The following is an 18,304-nucleotide window of genomic DNA, read 5'->3' as shown; positions in this document are numbered from 1 at the left end:
AATGTTAGACTCTTCAGATGACTGGCTTGGCATCCAATCTTGAAAGTTTTCTTATTTGTGTAGGATAGGATGACCGAGCAGTCTCTCGTGAAGGCGTGGATTTAAATCCCACTTTTGAATACTCATATTTAAGTAAACTATGTAAGACAATACCGATTCCTCTGCTTACTTGAGTGAATGTTATAGAGAATGGAACTCCACTAAACTACTGCTGGGTACCTCCCAGGGTAGTTTTTCTGTATTTTCAGGTTAAAGCAAGAACAAGGGTTCTTCAGGACCTCTTTGTTACAGCACTGTTAATCATAAACCAATAACTACATGATGGAAATGGACAAGAAACAGTTCTAATCTTTCTATTTTAAATTCCCAAAAACTGGACCCTTAACATGACGGTTTTTTCTTCCATTTCTGAAAGGCTTGGCTTTTCTATAAGTCAGGATGGCCGAGCGGTCTAAGGCGCTGCGTTCAGGTCGCAGTCTCCCCTGGAGGCGTGGGTTCAAATCCCACTTCTGACAATACAACTTTTATTAAACACACTGCAATGTCATTCCGACAGCGCTAGTGAAAAAACCCACTATGCCAAAACACGCCCCAAAATGTTAGACTCTTCAGATGACTGGCTTGGCATCCAATCTTGAAAGTTTTCTTATTTGTGTAGGATAGGATGACCGAGCAGTCTCTCGTGAAGGCGTGGATTTAAATCCCACTTTTGAATACTCATATTTAAGTAAACTATGTAAGACAATACCGATTCCTCTGCTTACTTGAGTGAATGTTATAGAGAATGGAACTCCACTAAACTACTGCTGGGTACCTCCCAGGGTAGTTTTTCTGTATTTTCAGGTTAAAGCAAGAACAAGGGTTCTTCAGGACCTCTTTTTTACAGCACTTTTAATCATAAACCAATAACTACATGATGGAAATGGACAAGAAACAGTACTAATCTTTCTATTTTCTATTTCATATTTAAGTAACTATGTAAGACAATACAGATTCCTCTGCTTACTTGAGTGAATGTTATAGAGAATGGAACTCCACTAAACTACTGCTGGGTACCTCCCAGGGTAGTTTTTCTGTATTTTCAGGTTAAGCAAGAACAAGGGTTCTTCAGGACCTCTTTGTTACAGCACTGTTAATCATAAACCAATAACTACATGATGGAAATGGACAAGAAACAGTTCTAATCTTTCTATATTAAATTCCCAAAAACTGGACCCTTAACATGACGGTTTTTTCTTCCATATCTGAAAGGCTTGGCTTTTCTATAAGTCAGGATGGCCGAGCGGTCTAAGGCGCTGCGTTAAGGTCGCAGTCTCCCCTGGAGGCGTGGGTTCAAATCCCACTTCTGACAATACAACTTTTATTAAACACACTGCAATGTCATTCCGACAGCGCTAGTGAAAAAACCCACTATGCCAAAACACGCCCCAAAATGTTAGACTCTTCAGATGACTGGCTTGGCATCCAATCTTGAAAGTTTTCTTATTTGTGTAGGATAGGATGACCGAGCAGTCTCTCGTGAAGGCGTGGATTTAAATCCCACTTTTGAATACTCATATTTAAGTAAACTATGTAAGACAATACCGATTCCTCTGCTTACTTGAGTGAATGTTATAGAGAATGGAACTCCACTAAACTACTGCTGGGTACCTCCCAGGGTAGTTTTTCTGTATTTTCAGGTTAAAGCAAGAACAAGGGTTCTTCAGGACCTCTTTGTTACAGCACTGTTAATCATAAACCAATAACTACATGATGGAAATGGACAAGAAACAGTTCAAATCTTTCTATATTAAATTCCCAATAACTGGACCCTTAACATGACGGTTTTTTCTTCCATTTCTGAAAGGCTTGGCTTTTCTATAAGTCAGGATGGCCGAGCGGTCTAAGGCGCTGCGTTCAGGTCGCAGTCTCCCCTGGAGGCGTGGGTTCAAATCCCACTTCTGACAATACAACTTTTATTAAACACACTGCAATGTCATTCCGACAGCGCTAGTGAAAAAACCCACTATGCCAAAACACGCCCCAAAATGTTAGACTCTTCAGATGACTGGCTTGGCATCCAATCTTGAAAGTTTTCTTATTTGTGTAGGATAGGATGACCGAGCAGTCTCTCGTGAAGGCGTGGATTTAAATCCCACTTTTGAATACTCATATTTAAGTAAACTATGTAAGACAATACCGATTCCTCTGCTTACTTGAGTGAATGTTATAGAGAATGGAACTCCACTAAACTACTGCTGGGTACCTCCCAGGGTAGTTTTTCTGTATTTTCAGGTTAAAGCAAGAACAAGGGTTCTTCAGGACCTCTTTTTTACAGCACTTTTAATCATAAACCAATAACTACATGATGGAAATGGACAAGAAACAGTACTAATCTTTCTATTTTCTATTTCATATTTAAGTAACTATGTAAGACAATACAGATTCCTCTGCTTACTTGAGTGAATGTTATAGAGAATGGAACTCCACTAAACTACTGCTGGGTACCTCCCAGGGTAGTTTTTCTGTATTTTCAGGTTAAGCAAGAACAAGGGTTCTTCAGGACCTCTTTGTTACAGCACTGTTAATCATAAACCAATAACTACATGATGGAAATGGACAAGAAACAGTTCTAATCTTTCTATTTTAAATTCCCAAAAACTGGACCCTTAACATGACGGTTTTTTCTTCCATATCTGAAAGGCTTGGCTTTTCTATAAGTCAGGATGGCCGAGCGGTCTAAGGCGCTGCGTTAAGGTCGCAGTCTCCCCTGGAGGCGTGGGTTCAAATCCCACTTCTGACAATACAACTTTTATTAAACACACTGCAATGTCATTCCGACAGCGCTAGTGAAAAAACCCACTATGCCAAAACACGCCCCAAAATGTTAGACTCTTCAGATGACTGGCTTGGCATCCAATCTTGAAAGTTTTCTTATTTGTGTAGGATAGGATGACCGAGCAGTCTCTCGTGAAGGCGTGGATTTAAATCCCACTTTTGAATACTCATATTTAAGTAAACTATGTAAGACAATACCGATTCCTCTGCTTACTTGAGTGAATGTTATAGAGAATGGAACTCCACTAAACTACTGCTGGGTACCTCCCAGGGTAGTTTTTCTGTATTTTCAGGTTAAAGCAAGAACAAGGGTTCTTCAGGACCTCTTTGTTACAGCACTGTTAATCATAAACCAATAACTACATGATGGAAATGGACAAGAAACAGTTCTAATCTTTCTATTTTAAATTCCCAAAAACTGGACCCTTAACATGACGGTTTTTTCTTCCATATCTGAAAGGCTTGGCTTTTCTATAAGTCAGGATGGCCGAGCGGTCTAAGGCGCTGCGTTAAGGTCGCAGTCTCCCCTGGAGGCGTGGGTTCAAATCCCACTTCTGACAATACAACTTTTATTAAACACACTGCAATGTCATTCCGACAGCGCTAGTGAAAAAACCCACTATGCCAAAACACGCCCCAAAATGTTAGACTCTTCAGATGACTGGCTTGGCATCCAATCTTGAAAGTTTTCTTATTTGTGTAGGATAGGATGACCGAGCAGTCTCTCGTGAAGGCGTGGATTTAAATCCCACTTTTGAATACTCATATTTAAGTAAACTATGTAAGACAATACCGATTCCTCTGCTTACTTGAGTGAATGTTATAGAGAATGGAACTCCACTAAACTACTGCTGGGTACCTCCCAGGGTAGTTTTTCTGTATTTTCAGGTTAAAGCAAGAACAAGGGTTCTTCAGGACCTCTTTGTTACAGCACTGTTAATCATAAACCAATAACTACATGATGGAAATGGACAAGAAACAGTTCTAATCTTTCTATTTTAAATTCCCAAAAACTGGACCCTTAACATGACGGTTTTTTCTTCCATTTCTGAAAGGCTTGGCTTTTCTATAAGTCAGGATGGCCGAGCGGTCTAAGGCGCTGCGTTCAGGTCGCAGTCTCCCCTGGAGGCGTGGGTTCAAATCCCACTTCTGACAATACAACTTTTATTAAACACACTGCAATGTCATTCCGACAGCGCTAGTGAAAAAACCCACTATGCCAAAACACGCCCCAAAATGTTAGACTCTTCAGATGACTGGCTTGGCATCCAATCTTGAAAGTTTTCTTATTTGTGTAGGATAGGATGACCGAGCAGTCTCTTGTGAAGGCGTGGATTTAAATCCCACTTTTGAATACTCATATTTAAGTAAACTATGTAAGACAATACCGATTCCTCTGCTTACTTGAGTGAATGTTATAGAGAATGGAACTCCACTAAACTACTGCTGGGTACCTCCCAGGGTAGTTTTTCTGTATTTTCAGGTTAAAGCAAGAACAAGGGTTCTTCAGGACCTCTTTTTTACAGCACTTTTAATCATAAACCAATAACTACATGATGGAAATGGACAAGAAACAGTACTAATCTTTCTATTTTCTATTTCATATTTAAGTAACTATGTAAGACAATACAGATTCCTCTGCTTACTTGAGTGAATGTTATAGAGAATGGAACTCCACTAAACTACTGCTGGGTACCTCCCAGGGTAGTTTTTCTGTATTTTCAGGTTAAGCAAGAACAAGGGTTCTTCAGGACCTCTTTGTTACAGCACTGTTAATCATAAACCAATAACTACATGATGGAAATGGACAAGAAACAGTTCTAATCTTTCTATATTAAATTCCCAAAAACTGGACCCTTAACATGACGGTTTTTTCTTCCATATCTGAAAGGCTTGGCTTTTCTATAAGTCAGGATGGCCGAGCGGTCTAAGGCGCTGCGTTAAGGTCGCAGTCTCCCCTGGAGGCGTGGGTTCAAATCCCACTTCTGACAATACAACTTTTATTAAACACACTGCAATGTCATTCCGACAGCGCTAGTGAAAAAACCCACTATGCCAAAACACGCCCCAAAATGTTAGACTCTTCAGATGACTGGCTTGGCATCCAATCTTGAAAGTTTTCTTATTTGTGTAGGATAGGATGACCGAGCAGTCTCTCGTGAAGGCGTGGATTTAAATCCCACTTTTGAATACTCATATTTAAGTAAACTATGTAAGACAATACCGATTCCTCTGCTTACTTGAGTGAATGTTATAGAGAATGGAACTCCACTAAACTACTGCTGGGTACCTCCCAGGGTAGTTTTTCTGTATTTTCAGGTTAAAGCAAGAACAAGGGTTCTTCAGGACCTCTTTGTTACAGCACTGTTAATCATAAACCAATAACTACATGATGGAAATGGACAAGAAACAGTTCTAATCTTTCTATATTAAATTCCCAATAACTGGACCCTTAACATGACGGTTTTTTCTTCCATTTCTGAAAGGCTTGGCTTTTCTATAAGTCAGGATGGCCGAGCGGTCTAAGGCGCTGCGTTCAGGTCGCAGTCTCCCCTGGAGGCGTGGGTTCAAATCCCACTTCTGACAATACAACTTTTATTAAACACACTGCAATGTCATTCCGACAGCGCTAGTGAAAAAACCCACTATGCCAAAACACGCCCCAAAATGTTAGACTCTTCAGATGACTGGCTTGGCATCCAATCTTGAAAGTTTTCTTATTTGTGTAGGATAGGATGACCGAGCAGTCTCTCGTGAAGGCGTGGATTTAAATCCCACTTTTGAATACTCATATTTAAGTAAACTATGTAAGACAATACCGATTCCTCTGCTTACTTGAGTGAATGTTATAGAGAATGGAACTCCACTAAACTACTGCTGGGTACCTCCCAGGGTAGTTTTTCTGTATTTTCAGGTTAAAGCAAGAACAAGGGTTCTTCAGGACCTCTTTGTTACAGCACTGTTAATCATAAACCAATAACTACATGATGGAAATGGACAAGAAACAGTTCTAATCTTTCTATATTAAATTCCCAATAACTGGACCCTTAACATGACGGTTTTTTCTTCCATATCTGAAAGGCTTGGCTTTTCTATAAGTCAGGATGGCTGAGCGGTCTAAGGCGCTGCGTTAAGGTCGCAGTCTCCCCTGGAGGCGTGGGTTCAAATCCCACTTCTGACAATACAACTTTTATTAAACACACTGCAATGTCATTCCGACAGCGCTAGTGAAAAAACCCACTATGCCAAAACACGCCCCAAAATGTTAGACTCTTCAGATGACTGGCTTGGCATCCAATCTTGAAAGTTTTCTTATTTGTGTAGGATAGGATGACCGAGCAGTCTCTCGTGAAGGCGTGGATTTAAATCCCACTTTTGAATACTCATATTTAAGTAAACTATGTAAGACAATACCGATTTCTCTGCTTACTTGAGTGAATGTTATAGAGAATGGAACTCCACTAAACTACTGCTGGGTACCTCCCAGGGTAGTTTTTCTGTATTTTCAGGTTAAAGCAAGAACAAGGGTTCTTCAGGACCTCTTTTTTACAGCACTGTTAATCATAAACCAATAACTACATGATGGAAATGGACAAGAAACAGTACTAATCTTTCTATTTTCTATTTCATATTTAAGTAACTATGTAAGACAATACAGATTCCTCTGCTTACTTGAGTGATTGTTATAGAGAATGGAACTCCACTAAACTACTGCTGGGTACCTCCCAGGGTAGTTTTTCTGTATTTTCAGGTTAAAGCAAGAACAAGGGTTCTTCAGGACCTCTTTGTTACAGCACTGTTAATCATAAACCAATAACTACATGATGGAAATGGACAAGAAACAGTTCTAATCTTTCTATTTTAAATTCCCAAAAACTGGACCCTTAACATGACGGTTTTTTCTTCCATTTCTGAAAGGCTTGGCTTTTCTATAAGTCTGGATGGCCGAGCGGTCTAAGGCGCTGCGTTCAGGTCGCAGTCTCCCCTGGAGGCGTGGGTTCAAATCCCACTTCTGACAATACAACTTTTATTAAACACACTACAATGTCATTCCGACAGCGCTAGTGAAAAAACCCACTATGCCAAAACACGCCCCAAAATGTTAGACTCTTCAGATGACTGGCTTGGCATCCAATCTTGAAAGTTTTCTTATTTGTGTAGGATAGGATGACCGAGCAGTCTCTCGTGAAGGCGTGGATTTAAATCCCACTTTTGAATACTCATATTTAAGTAAACTATGTAAGACAATACCGATTCCTCTGCTTACTTGAGTGAATGTTATAGAGAATGGAACTCCACTAAACTACTGCTGGGTACCTCCCAGGGTAGTTTTTCTGTATTTTCAGGTTAAAGCAAGAACAAGGGTTCTTCAGGACCTCTTTTTTACAGCACTGTTAATCATAAACCAATAACTACATGATGGAAATGGACAAGAAACAGTACTAATCTTTCTATTTTCTATTTCATATTTAAGTAACTATGTAAGACAATACAGATTCCTCTGCTTACTTGAGTGAATGTTATAGAGAATGGAACTCCACTAAACTACTGCTGGGTACCTCCCAGGGTAGTTTTTCTGTATTTTCAGGTTAAAGCAAGAACAAGGGTTCTTCAGGACCTCTTTGTTACAGCACTGTTAATCATAAACCAATAACTACATGATGGAAATGGACAAGAAACAGTTCTAATCTTTCTATTTTAAATTCCCAAAAACTGGACCCTTAACATGACGGTTTTTTCTTCCATATCTGAAAGGCTTGGCTTTTCTATAAGGCAGGATGGCCGAGCAGTCTAAGGCGCTGCGTTAAGGTCGCAGTCTCCCCTGGAGGCGTGGGTTCAAATCCCACTTCTGACAATACAACTTTTATTAAACACACTGCAATGTCATTCCGACAGCGCTAGTGAAAAAACCCACTATGCCAAAACACGCCCCAAAATGTTAGACTCTTCAGATGACTGGCTTGGCATCCAATCTTGAAAGTTTTCTTATTTGTGTAGGATAGGATGACCGAGCAGTCTCTCGTGAAGGCATGGATTTAAATCCCACTTTTGAATACTCATATTTAAGTAAACTATGTAAGACAATACCGATTCCTCTGCTTACTTGAGTGAATGTTATAGAGAATGGAACTCCACTAAACTACTGCTGGGTACCTCCCAGGGTAGTTTTTCTGTATTTTCAGGTTAAAGCAAGAACAAGGGTTCTTCAGGACCTCTTTTTTACAGCACTGTTAATCATAAACCAATAACTACATGATGGAAATGGACAAGAAACAGTACTAATCTTTCTATTTTCTATTTCATATTTAAGTAACTATGTAAGACAATACAGATTCCTCTGCTTACTTGAGTGAATGTTATAGAGAATGGAACTCCACTAAACTACTGCTGGGTACCTCCCAGGGTAGTTTTTCTGTATTTTCAGGTTAAAGCAAGAACAAGGGTTCTTCAGGACCTCTTTTTTACAGCACTGTTAATCATAAACCAATAACTACATGATGGAAATGGACAAGAAACAGTACTAATCTTTCTATTTTCTATTTCATATTTAAGTAACTATGTAAGACAATACCGATTCCTCTGCTTACTTGAGTGAATGTTATAGAGAATGGAACTCCACTAAACTACTGCTGGGTACCTCCCAGGGTAGTTTTTCTGTATTTTCAGGTTAAAGCAAGAACAAGGGTTCTTCAGGACCTCTTTGTTACAGCACTGTTAATCATAAACCAATAACTACATGATGGAAATGGACAAGAAACAGTTCTAATCTTTCTATTTTAAATTCCCAAAAACTGGACCCTTAACATGACGGTTTTTTCTTCCATTTCTGAAAGGCTTGGCTTTTCTATAAGTCTGGATGGCCGAGCGGTCTAAGGCGCTGCGTTCAGGTCGCAGTCTCCCCTGGAGGCGTGGGTTCAAATCCCACTTCTGACAATACAACTTTTATTAAACACACTGCAATGTCATTCCGACAGCGCTAGTGAAAAAACCCACTATGCCAAAACACGCCCCAAAATGTAAGACTCTTCAGATGACTGGCTTGGCATCCAATCTTGAAAGTTTTCTTATTTGTGTAGGATAGGATGACCGAGCAGTCTCTCGTGAAGGCGTGGATTTAAATCCCACTTTTGAATACTCATATTTAAGTAAACTATGTAAGACAATACCGATTCCTCTGCTTACTTGAGTGAATGTTATAGAGAATGGAACTCCACTAAACTACTGCTGGGTACCTCCCAGGGTAGTTTTTCTGTATTTTCAGGTTAAGCAAGAACAAGGGTTCTTCAGGACCTCTTTGTTACAGCACTGTTAATCATAAACCAATAACTACATGATGGAAATGGACAAGAAACAGTTCTAATCTTTCTATTTTAAATTCCCAAAAACTGGACCCTTAACATGACGGTTTTTTCTTCCATATCTGAAAGGCTTGGCTTTTCTATAAGTCAGGATGGCCGAGCAGTCTAAGGCGCTGCGTTAAGGTCGCAGTCTCCCCTGGAGGCGTGGGTTCAAATCCCACTTCTGACAATACAACTTTTATTAAACACACTGCAATGTCATTCCGACAGCGCTAGTGAAAAAACCCACTATGCCAAAACACGCCCCAAAATGTTAGACTCTTCAGATGACTGGCTTGGCATCCAATCTTGAAAGTTTTCTTATTTGTGTAGGATAGGATGACCGAGCAGTCTCTCGTGAAGGCATGGATTTAAATCCCACTTTTGAATACTCATATTTAAGTAAACTATGTAAGACAATACCGATTCCTCTGCTTACTTGAGTGAATGTTATAGAGAATGGAACTCCACTAAACTACTGCTGGGTACCTCCCAGGGTAGTTTTTCTGTATTTTCAGGTTAAAGCAAGAACAAGGGTTCTTCAGGACCTCTTTTTTACAGCACTGTTAATCATAAACCAATAACTACATGATGGAAATGGACAAGAAACAGTACTAATCTTTCTATTTTCTATTTCATATTTAAGTAACTATGTAAGACAATACAGATTCCTCTGCTTACTTGAGTGAATGTTATAGAGAATGGAACTCCACTAAACTACTGCTGGGTACCTCCCAGGGTAGTTTTTCTGTATTTTCAGGTTAAAGCAAGAACAAGGGTTCTTCAGGACCTCTTTTTTACAGCACTGTTAATCATAAACCAATAACTACATGATGGAAATGGACAAGAAACAGTACTAATCTTTCTATTTTCTATTTCATATTTAAGTAACTATGTAAGACAATACCGATTCCTCTGCTTACTTGAGTGAATGTTATAGAGAATGGAACTCCACTAAACTACTGCTGGGTACCTCCCAGGGTAGTTTTTCTGTATTTTCAGGTTAAAGCAAGAACAAGGGTTCTTCAGGACCTCTTTGTTACAGCACTGTTAATCATAAACCAATAACTACATGATGGAAATGGACAAGAAACAGTTCTAATCTTTCTATTTTAAATTCCCAAAAACTGGACCCTTAACATGACGGTTTTTTCTTCCATTTCTGAAAGGCTTGGCTTTTCTATAAGTCTGGATGGCCGAGCGGTCTAATGCGCTGCGTTCAGGTCGCAGTCTCCCCTGGAGGCGTGGGTTCAAATCCCACTTCTGACAATACAACTTTTATTAAACACACTGCAATGTCATTCCGACAGCGCTAGTGAAAAAACCCACTATGCCAAAACACGCCCCAAAATGTTAGACTCTTCAGATGACTGGCTTGGCATCCAATCTTGAAAGTTTTCTTATTTGTGTAGGATAGGATGACCAAGCAGTCTCTCGTGAAGGCGTGGATTTAAATCCCACTTTTGAATACTCATATTTAAGTAAACTATGTAAGACAATACCGATTCCTCTGCTTACTTGAGTGAATGTTATAGAGAATGGAACTCCACTAAACTACTGCTGGGTACCTCCCAGGGTAGTTTTTCTGTATTTTCAGGTTAAAGCAAGAACAAGGGTTCTTCAGGACCTCTTTGTTACAGCACTGTTAATCATAAACCAATAACTACATGATGGAAATGGACAAGAAACAGTTCTAATCTTTCTATTTTAAATTCCCAAAAACTGGACCCTTAACATGACGGTTTTTTCTTCCATATCTGAAAGGCTTGGCTTTTCTATAAGGCAGGATGGCCGAGCAGTCTAAGGCGCTGCGTTAAGGTCGCAGTCTCCCCTGGAGGCGTGGGTTCAAATCCCACTTCTGACAATATAACTTTTCTTAAACACACTGCAATGTCATTCCGACAGCGCTAGTGAAAAAACCCACTATGCCAAAACATGCCCCAAAATGTTAGACTCTTCAGATGACTGGCTTGGCATCCAATCTTGAAAGTTTTCTTATTTGTGTAGGATAGGATGACCGAGCAGTCTCTCGTGAAGGCGTGGATTTAAATCCTACTTTTGAATACTCATATTTAAGTAAACTATGTAAGACAATACCGATTCCTCTGCTTACTTGAGTGAATGTTATAGAGAATGGAACTCCACTAAACTACTGCTGGGTACCTCCCAGGGTAGTTTTTCTGTATTTTCAGGTTAAAGCAAGAACAAGGGTTCTTCAGGACCTCTTTGTTACAGCACTGTTAATCATAAACCAATAACTACATGATGGAAATGGACAAGAAACAGTTCTAATCTTTCTATTTTAAATTCCCAAAAACTGGACCCTTAACATGACGGTTTTTTCTTCCATTTCTGAAAGGCTTGGCTTTTCTATAAGTCTGGATGGCCGAGCGGTCTAAGGCGCTGCGTTCAGGTCGCAGTCTCCCCTGGAGGCGTGGGTTCAAATCCCACTTCTGACAATACAACTTTTATTAAACACACTGCAATGTCATTCCGACAGCGCTAGTGAAAAAACCCACTATGCCAAAACACGCCCCAAAATGTAAGACTCTTCAGATGACTGGCTTGGCATCCAATCTTGAAAGTTTTCTTATTTGTGTAGGATAGGATGACCGAGCAGTCTCTCGTGAAGGCGTGGATTTAAATCCCACTTTTGAATACTCATATTTAAGTAAACTATGTAAGACAATACCGATTCCTCTGCTTACTTGAGTGAATGTTATAGAGAATGGAACTCCACTAAACTACTGCTGGGTACCTCCCAGGGTAGTTTTTCTGTATTTTCAGGTTAAGCAAGAACAAGGGTTCTTCAGGACCTCTTTGTTACAGCACTGTTAATCATAAACCAATAACTACATGATGGAAATGGACAAGAAACAGTTCTAATCTTTCTATTTTAAATTCCCAAAAACTGGACCCTTAACATGACGGTTTTTTCTTCCATATCTGAAAGGCTTGGCTTTTCTATAAGTCAGGATGGCCGAGCGGTCTAAGGCGCTGCGTTAAGGTCGCAGTCTCCCCTGGAGGCGTGGGTTCAAATCCCACTTCTGACAATACAACTTTTCTTAAACACACTGCAATGTCATTCCGACAGCGCTAGTGAAAAAACCCACTATGCCAAAACACGCCCCAAAATGTTAGACTCTTCAGATGACTGGCTTGGCATCCAATCTTGAAAGTTTTCTTATTTGTGTAGGATAGGATGACCGAGCAGTCTCTCGTGAAGGCGTGGATTTAAATCCCACTTTTGAATACTCATATTTAAGTAAACTATGTAAGACAATACCGATTCCTCTGCTTACTTGAGTGAATGTTATAGAGAATGGAACTCCACTAAACTACTGCTGGGTACCTCCCAGGGTAGTTTTTCTGTATTTTCAGGTTAAAGCAAGAACAAGGGTTCTTCAGGACCTCTTTGTTACAGCACTGTTAATCATAAACCAATAACTACATGATGGAAATGGACAAGAAACAGTTCTAATCTTTCTATATTAAATTCCCAAAAACTGGACCCTTAACATGACGGTTTTTTCTTCCATATCTGAAAGGCTTGGCTTTTCTATAAGTCAGGATGGCCGAGCGGTCTAAGGCGCTGCGTAAAGGTCGCAGTCTCCCCTGGAGGCGTGGGTTCAAATCCCACTTCTGACTATACAACTTTTATTAAACACACTGCAATGTCATTCCGACAGCGCTAGTGAAAAAACCCACTATGCCAAAACACGCCCCAAAATGTTAGACTCTTCAGATGACTGGCTTGGCATCCAATCTTGAAAGTTTTCTTATTCGTGTAGGATAGGATGACCGAGCAGTCTCTCGTGAAGGCGTGGATTTAAATCCCACTTTTGAATACTCATATTTAAGTAAACTATGTAAGACAATACCGATTCCTCTGCTTACTTGAGTGAATGTTATAGAGAATGGAACTCCACTAAACTACTGCTTGTTACCTCCCAGGGTAGTTTTTCTGTATTTTCAGGTTAAAGCAAGAACAAGGGTTCTTCAGGACCTCTTTTTTACAGCACTGTTAATCATAAACCAATAACTACATGATGGAAATGGACAAGAAACAGTACTAATCTTTCTATTTTCTATTTCATATTTAAGTAACTATGTAAGACAATACAGATTCCTCTGCTTACTTGAGTGATTGTTATAGAGAATGGAACTCCACTAAACTACTGCTGGGTACCTCCCAGGGTAGTTTTTCTGTATTTTCAGGTTAAAGCAAGAACAAGGGTTCTTCAGGACCTCTTTGTTACAGCACTGTTAATCATAAACCAATAACTACATGATGGAAATGGACAAGAAACAGTTCTAATCTTTCTATTTTAAATTCCCAAAAACTGGACCCTTAACATGACGGTTTTTTCTTCCATTTCTGAAAGGCTTGGCTTTTCTATAAGTCTGGATGGCCGAGCGGTCTAAGGCGCTGCGTTCAGGTCGCAGTCTCCCCTGGAGGCGTGGGTTCAAATCCCACTTCTGACAATACAACTTTTATTAAACACACTGCAATGTCATTCCGACAGCGCTAGTGAAAAAACCCACTATGCCAAAACATGCCCCAAAATGTTAGACTCTTCAGATGACTGGCTTGGCATCCAATCTTGAAAGTTTTCTTATTTGTGTAGGATAGGATGACCGAGCAGTCTCTCGTGAAGGCGTGGATTTAAATCCCACTTTTGAATACTCATATTTAAGTAAACTATGTAAGACAATACCGATTCCTCTGCTTACTTGAGTGAATGTTATAGAGAATGGAACTCCACTAAACTACTGCTGGGTACCTCCCAGGGTAGTTTTTCTGTATTTTCAGGTTAAAGCAAGAACAAGGGTTCTTCAGGACCTCTTTGTTACAGCACTGTTAATCATAAACCAATAACTACATGATGGAAATGGACAAGAAACAGTTCTAATCTTTCTATATTAAATTCCCAAAAACTGGACCCTTAACATGACGGTTTTTTCTTCCATATCTGAAAGGCTTGGCTTTTCTATAAGTCAGGATGGCCGAGCGGTCTAAGGCGCTGCGTTAAGGTCGCAGTCTCCCCTGGAGGCGTGGGTTCAAATCCCACTTCTGACAATGCAACTTTTATTAAACACACTGCAATGTCATTCCGACAGCGCTAGTGAAAAAACCCACTATGCCAAAACACGCCCCAAAATGTTAGACTCTTCAGATGACTGGCTTGGCATCCAATCTTGAAAGTTTTCTTATTTGTGTAGGATAGGATGACCGAGCAGTCTCTCGTGAAGGCGTGGATTTAAATCCCACTTTTGAATACTCATATTTAAGTAAACTATGTAAGACAATACCGATTCCTCTGCTTACTTGAGTGAATGTTATAGAGAATGGAACTCCACTAAACTACTGCTGGGTACCTCCCAGGGTAGTTTTTCTGTATTTTCAGGTTAAAGCAAGAACAAGGGTTCTTCAGGACCTCTTTTTTACAGCACTGTTAATCATAAACCAATAACTACATGATGGAAATGGACAAGAAACAGTACTAATCTTTCTATTTTCTATTTCATATTTAAGTAACTATGTAAGACAATACAGATTCCTCTGCTTACTTGAGTGATTGTTATAGAGAATGGAACTCCACTAAACTACTGCTGGGTACCTCCCAGGGTAGTTTTTCTGTATTTTCAGGTTAAAGCAAGAACAAGGGTTCTTCAGGACCTCTTTTTTACAGCACTGTTAATCATAAACCAATAACTACATGATGGAAATGGACAAGAAACAGTACTAATCTTTCTATTTTCTATTTCATATTTAAGTAACTATGTAAGACAATACAGATTCCTCTGCTTACTTGAGTGAATGTTATAGAGAATGGAACTCCACTAAACTACTGCTGGGTACCTCCCAGGGTAGTTTTTCTGTATTTTCAGGTTAAAGCAAGAACAAGGGTTCTTCAGGACCTCTTTGTTACAGCACTGTTAATCATAAACCAATAACTACATGATGGAAATGGACAAGAAACAGTTCTAATCTTTCTATTTTAAATTCCCAAAAACTGGACCCTTAACATGACGGTTTTTTCTTCCATATCTGAAAGGCTTGGCTTTTCTATAAGTCAGGATGGCCGAGCGGTCTAAGGCGCTGCGTTAAGGTCGCAGTCTCCCCTGGAGGCGTGGGTTCAAATCCCACTTCTGACAATACAACTTTTATTAAACACACTGCAATGTCATTCCGACAGCGCTAGTGAAAAAACCCACTATGCCAAAACACGCCCCAAAATGTTAGACTCTTCAGATGACTGGCTTGGCATCCAATCTTGAAAGTTTTCTTATTCGTGTAGGATAGGATGACCGAGCAGTCTCTCGTGAAGGCGTGGATTTAAATCCCACTTTTGAATACTCATATTTAAGTAAACTATGTAAGACAATACCGATTCCTCTGCTTACTTGAGTGAATGTTATAGAGAATGGAACTCCACTAAACTACTGCTTGTTACCTCCCAGGGTAGTTTTTCTGTATTTTCAGGTTAAAGCAAGAACAAGGGTTCTTCAGGACCTCTTTTTTACAGCACTGTTAATCATAAACCAATAACTACATGATGGAAATGGACAAGAAACAGTACTAATCTTTCTATTTTCTATTTCATATTTAAGTAACTATGTAAGACAATACAGATTCCTCTGCTTACTTGAGTGATTGTTATAGAGAATGGAACTCCACTAAACTACTGCTGGGTACCTCCCAGGGTAGTTTTTCTGTATTTTCAGGTTAAAGCAAGAACAAGGGTTCTTCAGGACCTCTTTGTTACAGCACTGTTAATCATAAACCAATAACTACATGATGGAAATGGACAAGAAACAGTTCTAATCTTTCTATTTTAAATTCCCAAAAACTGGACCCTTAACATGACGGTTTTTTCTTCCATTTCTGAAAGGCTTGGCTTTTCTATAAGTCTGGATGGCCGAGCGGTCTAAGGCGCTGCGTTCAGGTCGCAGTCTCCCCTGGAGGCGTGGGTTCAAATCCCACTTCTGACAATACAACTTTTATTAAACACACTGCAATGTCATTCCGACAGCGCTAGTGAAAAAACCCACTATGCCAAAACACGCCCCAAAATGTTAGACTCTTCAGATGACTGGCTTGGCATCCAATCTTGAAAGTTTTCTTATTTGTGTAGGATAGGATGACCGAGCAGTCTCTCGTGAAGGCGTGGATTTAAATCCCACTTTTGAATACTCATATTTAAGTAAACTATGTAAGACAATACCGATTCCTCTGCTTACTTGAGTGAATGTTATAGAGAATGGAACTCCACTAAACTACTGCTGGGTACCTCCCAGGGTAGTTTTTCTGTATTTTCAGGTTAAAGCAAGAACAAGGGTTCTTCAGGACCTCTTTGTTACAGCACTGTTAATCATAAACCAATAACTACATGATGGAAATGGACAAGAAACAGTTCTAATCTTTCTATATTAAATTCCCAAAAACTGGACCCTTAACATGACGGTTTTTTCTTCCATATCTGAAAGGCTTGGCTTTTCTATAAGTCAGGATGGCCGAGCGGTCTAAGGCGCTGCGTTAAGGTCGCAGTCTCCCCTGGAGGCGTGGGTTCAAATCCCACTTCTGACAATACAACTTTTATTAAACACACTGCAATGTCATTCCGACAGCGCTAGTGAAAAAACCCACTATGCCAAAACACGCCCCAAAATGTTAGACTCTTCAGATGACTGGCTTGGCATCCAATCTTGAAAGTTTTCTTATTTGTGTAGGATAGGATGACCGAGCAGTCTCTCGTGAAGGCGTGGATTTAAATCCCACTTTTGAATACTCATATTTAAGTAAACTATGTAAGACAATACCGATTCCTCTGCTTACTTGAGTGAATGTTATAGAGAATGGAACTCCACTAAACTACTGCTGGGTACCTCCCAGGGTAGTTTTTCTGTATTTTCAGGTTAAAGCAAGAACAAGGGTTCTTCAGGACCTCTTTTTTACAGCACTGTTAATCATAAACCAATAACTACATGATGGAAATGGACAAGAAACAGTACTAATCTTTCTATTTTCTATTTCATATTTAAGTAACTATGTAAGACAATACAGATTCCTCTGCTTACTTGAGTGATTGTTATAGAGAATGGAACTCCACTAAACTACTGCTGGGTACCTCCCAGGGTAGTTTTTCTGTATTTTCAGGTTAAAGCAAGAACAAGGGTTCTTCAGGACCTCTTTTTTACAGCACTGTTAATCATAAACCAATAACTACATGATGGAAATGGACAAGAAACAGTACTAATCTTTCTATTTTCTATTTCATATTTAAGTAACTATGTAAGACAATACAGATTCCTCTGCTTACTTGAGTGAATGTTATAGAGAATGGAACTCCACTAAACTACTGCTGGGTACCTCCCAGGGTAGTTTTTCTGTATTTTCAGGTTAAAGCAAGAACAAGGGTTCTTCAGGACCTCTTTGTTACAGCACTGTTAATCATAAACCAATAACTACATGATGGAAATGGACAAGAAACAGTTCTAATCTTTCTATTTTAAATTCCCAAAAACTGGACCCTTAACATGACGGTTTTTTCTTCCATATCTGAAAGGCTTGGCTTTTCTATAAGGCAGGATGGCCGAGCAGTCTAAGGCGCTGCGTTAAGGTCGCAGTCTCCCCTGGAGGCGTGGGTTCAAATCCCACTTCTGACAATATAACTTTTCTTAGACACACTGCAATGTCATTCCGACAGCGCTAGTGAAAAAACCCACTATGCCAAAACATGCCCCAAAATGTTAGACTCTTCAGATGACTGGCTTGGCATCCAATCTTGAAAGTTTTCTTATTTGTGTAGGATAGGATGACCGAGCAGTCTCTCGTGAAGGCGTGGATTTAAATCCTACTTTTGAATACTCATATTTAAGTAAACTATGTAAGACAATACCGATTCCTCTGCTTACTTGAGTGAATGTTATAGAGAATGGAACTCCACTAAACTACTGCTGGGTACCTCCCAGGGTAGTTTTTCTGTATTTTCAGGTTAAAGCAAGAACAAGGGTTCTTCAGGACCTCTTTTTTACAGCACTGTTAATCATAAACCAATAACTACATGATGGAAATGGACAAGAAACAGTACTAATCTTTCTATTTTCTATTTCATATTTAAGTAACTATGTAAGACAATACAGAT

The 18,304-nt window shown here is 39.6% G+C and overlaps 14 non-coding genes across 14 annotated transcripts; all 14 read left to right on the top strand.

The window, feature by feature from the left end:
- Positions 1-432: 432 nt before the first annotated feature.
- On the top strand, positions 433-515 carry TRNAL-CAG (transfer RNA leucine (anticodon CAG)). Its single transcript has one exon. It is a non-coding gene; the product is annotated as a tRNA-Leu (tRNA).
- A 753-nt stretch (positions 516-1,268) lies between these two features.
- On the top strand, positions 1,269-1,351 carry TRNAL-AAG (transfer RNA leucine (anticodon AAG)). Its single transcript has one exon. It is a non-coding gene; the product is annotated as a tRNA-Leu (tRNA).
- Positions 1,352-1,863: 512 nt separating this feature from the next.
- Positions 1,864-1,946, top strand: TRNAL-CAG (transfer RNA leucine (anticodon CAG)). The gene has a single exon. It is a non-coding gene; the product is annotated as a tRNA-Leu (tRNA).
- A 753-nt stretch (positions 1,947-2,699) lies between these two features.
- TRNAL-AAG (transfer RNA leucine (anticodon AAG)) lies at positions 2,700-2,782 on the top strand. The gene has a single exon. It is a non-coding gene; the product is annotated as a tRNA-Leu (tRNA).
- Positions 2,783-3,294: 512 nt separating this feature from the next.
- On the top strand, positions 3,295-3,377 carry TRNAL-AAG (transfer RNA leucine (anticodon AAG)). Its single transcript has one exon. It is a non-coding gene; the product is annotated as a tRNA-Leu (tRNA).
- Positions 3,378-3,889: 512 nt separating this feature from the next.
- Positions 3,890-3,972, top strand: TRNAL-CAG (transfer RNA leucine (anticodon CAG)). Its single transcript has one exon. It is a non-coding gene; the product is annotated as a tRNA-Leu (tRNA).
- A 753-nt stretch (positions 3,973-4,725) lies between these two features.
- Positions 4,726-4,808, top strand: TRNAL-AAG (transfer RNA leucine (anticodon AAG)). The gene has a single exon. It is a non-coding gene; the product is annotated as a tRNA-Leu (tRNA).
- Positions 4,809-5,320: 512 nt separating this feature from the next.
- Positions 5,321-5,403, top strand: TRNAL-CAG (transfer RNA leucine (anticodon CAG)). Its single transcript has one exon. It is a non-coding gene; the product is annotated as a tRNA-Leu (tRNA).
- Positions 5,404-5,915: 512 nt separating this feature from the next.
- On the top strand, positions 5,916-5,998 carry TRNAL-AAG (transfer RNA leucine (anticodon AAG)). Its single transcript has one exon. It is a non-coding gene; the product is annotated as a tRNA-Leu (tRNA).
- A 3,264-nt stretch (positions 5,999-9,262) lies between these two features.
- Positions 9,263-9,345, top strand: TRNAL-AAG (transfer RNA leucine (anticodon AAG)). Its single transcript has one exon. It is a non-coding gene; the product is annotated as a tRNA-Leu (tRNA).
- Positions 9,346-12,125: 2,780 nt separating this feature from the next.
- On the top strand, positions 12,126-12,208 carry TRNAL-AAG (transfer RNA leucine (anticodon AAG)). The gene has a single exon. It is a non-coding gene; the product is annotated as a tRNA-Leu (tRNA).
- A 1,944-nt stretch (positions 12,209-14,152) lies between these two features.
- Positions 14,153-14,235, top strand: TRNAL-AAG (transfer RNA leucine (anticodon AAG)). Its single transcript has one exon. It is a non-coding gene; the product is annotated as a tRNA-Leu (tRNA).
- Positions 14,236-15,231: 996 nt separating this feature from the next.
- TRNAL-AAG (transfer RNA leucine (anticodon AAG)) lies at positions 15,232-15,314 on the top strand. Its single transcript has one exon. It is a non-coding gene; the product is annotated as a tRNA-Leu (tRNA).
- Positions 15,315-16,663: 1,349 nt separating this feature from the next.
- On the top strand, positions 16,664-16,746 carry TRNAL-AAG (transfer RNA leucine (anticodon AAG)). Its single transcript has one exon. It is a non-coding gene; the product is annotated as a tRNA-Leu (tRNA).
- The last annotated feature ends 1,558 nt before the right edge of the window (positions 16,747-18,304 follow it).

The sequence above is a fragment of the Rhinoderma darwinii genome, chromosome 3 (genome assembly GCF_050947455.1).
Source record: "Rhinoderma darwinii isolate aRhiDar2 chromosome 3, aRhiDar2.hap1, whole genome shotgun sequence".
Classification (NCBI taxonomy): domain Eukaryota; kingdom Metazoa; phylum Chordata; class Amphibia; order Anura; family Rhinodermatidae; genus Rhinoderma; species Rhinoderma darwinii.
This window is presented reverse-complemented; position numbering and strand designations above follow the sequence as displayed.